Source organism: Tupaia chinensis, unplaced genomic scaffold (genome assembly GCF_000334495.1).
Source record: "Tupaia chinensis unplaced genomic scaffold, TupChi_1.0 Scaffold143823_1, whole genome shotgun sequence".
Taxonomy (NCBI): Eukaryota; Metazoa; Chordata; class Mammalia; order Scandentia; family Tupaiidae; genus Tupaia; species Tupaia belangeri.
This window is the reverse complement of record NW_006203673.1, coordinates 801,408-805,287: the sequence shown is the minus strand read 5'-3', so window position 1 is coordinate 805,287 and position 3,880 is coordinate 801,408.

Genomic DNA, 3,880 nt, shown 5'->3' with positions numbered 1-3,880 from the left:
GGAAAGAGAAAGTGAGAAATCAAGCCGCCAAGTCCTGGACTTGAACCACAGTCGACCATGTGGGAGTCCAGCGCCCTTAACCACCTTGCTACCTGCTGGTCCCTAAAATTTCTTTTTTTGGGGGAGGGGGGAGGTTTTTGCTATAGGACATGTAAGCTCACCAGACAGACAGAGAGAGACGAGAGACAGAAAGCAAGAAATCCCCCCACCAGGGGCGATGGCCATGCCACAATCCCTTCTCTATTCTTCTCTCGGGATCTTGGGCACACACGCACATGCGCCTGGCATTGAGTTTTAAGCCACCGGGTCTGGGACGCGAACCGCGGTTGATTACATGGGAGTCCAGCGACAGAGCCATTACACTAACTGCTGGTCTCGTAAAATTTCTTTATTTTTTAAAGAATTTTTTTAATTCGACTTCATTTATTTATTTATTTATAAATCAACCAGAGAGGGACAGAGTGAGAGAGCGAAAGAGAGAAAGCAAGTTGCCAGGTCCAGGACTTGAACTGTGGTTGGCCATGTGGGAATCTAGCGCTTCTAGTCACCATGCCACTCACCAGCCCTGATAACATTTCTTGCAGATCAGTTCAAACAAACAACGCTCCTCCCCACAACCCACCTCCCCCCACTGCCCTCCACTGGGGGCAGCTGGCAGCCCGCGGCCCACTGCCAGCCCCGCTGCATCCATGTGCACCTGCAGACCCTGCTGTGTGGCCAGGCAGGCTGGCCCAGGGTGCCCTCCCCACTCATGCCATGCTCTGTCTCTCAGTCCCTAGCAGTGCCTCAGGCCCCGGTCACTGGCCCACATAGGAGTGGGCAGGGTCCTCTGGGCCAGGGAGGTGGAAATGGGGTGAGCCCTGTGGCCTGGCCACCACCCAGAGGGCAGCGTGGACAAGGATGCCTGGAGACACTCAGGCCTCGCTGGCATTGAAGACCCTGGGCTGGGTGGCCACACAGCCCTTTCTGCAGGGAGTCCCCACAGCCCCTCTCACTAAGGCCAGCCTGTTCTGTGGCTCCCATCCAGGCCACCAGAGCCCAGGTGGCCGCGGCCCAGTCACCTCAACCATACCCAGTCTACTGCCTCCAAGCTTGGAACAGAGCCCTCTGTGGACCCCGAGGCCAACCCAGAGGCTGTGGGGCAGGTCTCCTGCAACGGGGTGGTGGGGGCTTGCTCCACCTACAGGAGACGCTCCTGCTCCTCTGCCCCAGCTCCCCAGGCTCAGCCCAGAGCCCAAGCAGATGAGGCTCTGTGTAGTTGCCCCCAGGCACACCTGCTGGATCGGGGCCCACAGGCCCAGAACTCGCACCCACTCCCAGGCTGGGGTCTTCAGCCCTGAAGAGACTAACGGAGTCTGGGCGGGGGTTCTCAGGCACCAGCCATCTCTGTCCTGCCCAGGGGACAGGGCAGTGGAGCAGGGCCCAGCCCAGTCCAGCCCAGAGTGAGGCTGGGGGCGACGCCCACCCGCCCAGCCGGGGGGAGCCAGCGGCCTGTAGCAGGTGGGCTCTGAGGCAGGAGATCCGCAGGTGGCGGGCAGGCCAAAGTATGGGGACACCAATATAATGCGGGTTGCCACAGCCTCTGCAGGTGCTGCGGGCACCCTGTGAGGGCCAGTGCCTACTGTGTGGCCTGGGGCAGGCTGGTCTGGCTGACCCCACTGTCCCTGCTCCAGTTGGCACTACTGGCCTCGGAGCTCAGAGCTGACTGAGGGGCGACCGTCTCGGCTTCTCAGTTTCAGATCCCAGGTTGGGAGCAGAAGGGATGTCTGCTGCTCCAGAGCAGGAAGCAGGCGCGGAGGAGGAGGGCTGTGGGCCAGGGCTGGCAGCACCGGGCAGCCCCTGCCAGTCTAGAGCCCAGCTGGAGGGAGCAAGAAGCACACTGCCCACCCTGCCCTCTGCTTTCCAGAGCCAAGGGGCAAACCCGCACAGGGTCCAGCCTCTCAAGGGCAGCGCCAGCGTCCAGGGTCCCACTCCCCATCCCTGTGCCATCCCAAGGGCCTCACTGCTGCAGGACCCATAAAGAGCTCTCTGCCCAGAAACAAGGAACACAGCTTCTGCCTCCCCCCACCACCACCACCAGCACATCCTTGTCAGCCAGAGCTGGCCCCAGGGAGCTGGCCAGATGGTTACACTCCTGCCCACAGGCCTCAGAGCACAGGCCAGGCCAGGCAGCTCCGCCTCACCCAGCCCGTGCAAGCCCAGTTCCAGGGACTTCCCGGCAGTTCCAGGGAGAGCAGCTCAAGGGTGGCAGGGCCAGGGCCCTCTCGGCTGTATCCCCCACACACACCCCATGGCCTTCTAGGCCCTGAGGTTTTGACAAGACCTGCCCCAGAGGTCTTAGGGCTGCCCTGGGGGACCTGAGTCTCTCAGCGCAGGGACACCTCTATCAGGCAGTCTAGATGTCTGATGAGTGACCAGAGGGGCTGCCCGGGCTCAGCCTGGGGCTGGAGTGCTGCCCTGGGTCCCAAGGAAGTGGCAGGGGGTTGGGTGAGGCCGTTTCCCTGGAGAGACCTGGCTGTACAGAGCACAGACCGATTTAAATTTGAAACTGATTTGAAGTGCAACTCACAGGTCAGAGTACAGTGACCTTTTACTCCATTGAGCGCCCTGGTTTGTCCAGCATGGACGGCGAGAGCTTGAGGAAAAGGCCAGGCACAGACCCAGCCTCGCCTGCAGGGTCCGCACAGGGCGCTCGCTCTCAGCGTCTCCATCCCGAGGAGGGGGCCACCTCCTGTCCGCCCGGCACGGCAGGCCAGCCAGGACCCACACTGCAGGGCTGGGTTCGTTCTTCTCTTGTCCGGGACACTCATGTGGCGGCCTGCTTTCCAATATGAGTCATAAAGCTTACATGCATATTACGTATGTGACAGGGACAGGACAGCCAGGAGGCAGCTCCAAGCTGGACACGGGTGAGGCCCAACATCTGCACACGTGCCTACAGTTTTCGCACAACTCTAGCTGTGACACTTGCCCAGAACCTGCGGCCCAGTCACCGGCTGCACTGCTGATTCGAGTTGGTTCGAATTGCGAAGTGAAGCCTGACATGTCCCTGCAGCAGTGACAGTGGCCCAGACCTCGAGAGCTGCCCCCGCCACTGCCACAGACCTGTCTGCTTCCCGCGCAGGCCCCCGGCAGCAGCTGCCCTCCAGGGCTGTCCAGACCGCTCTCCTGAAGGCAGGGGATTCGCTCCAATTTCGCCACGTCCCCTTAGAGCACAGCTATCGCCCAGGTGGCTTCAGCGTCCCCTACTGCTAGGGTCCTGGACAGTCAACAGGAGGCACTAGAGTGGGCCACAGCCCAAGGGACCCAGGCACATGGCGAAGGCTTTCTGGGCACAGCAAGTACGGCCACCGGCCTGGTCAGCCACGCTGCCTGCAGGCCTGTTCCCTCCACCTCCATGTGGCCAGGGCCCTGGCAGAGTCCTCAGGGCCTGCGGGGCCACAGCAACCTCTGCATCCAGAGCCATCAGACACCCCAAGTGCAGGCCACCTCCAAAGACAGCAGTCATCCCCCCACTTCCAGCAACAGCTCTCCTGGAGGACACTATCCCCAGCCCGGCTCAGCCCGGCTCAGCCCGGCTCAGCCCGTGGGGCCGGGAGGGGGGCTTCCTCCCGCTACTCCCACTCTACACCTTACCTGGACTGAGACCCGCCACACCTGTCCTGCCCCACCCAGGAAGTGCTCTTCCTCGTGTTTACTAAGGGTGATGGCGTACCCTGCAGCCAGAACTCAGCGGAAACCCTAAACTTCTGCTAATCCCCAGGACGGCCCCGCGCCAACAGGGATCAGTCCAGCTGGGATTAGCCTGCAGCCAGGGCAGCACCGCCCCGAGCCTTGGCTGCCGGCCACCGGCTGGGGGCGGCCTCCTTTCTGGCTTTTT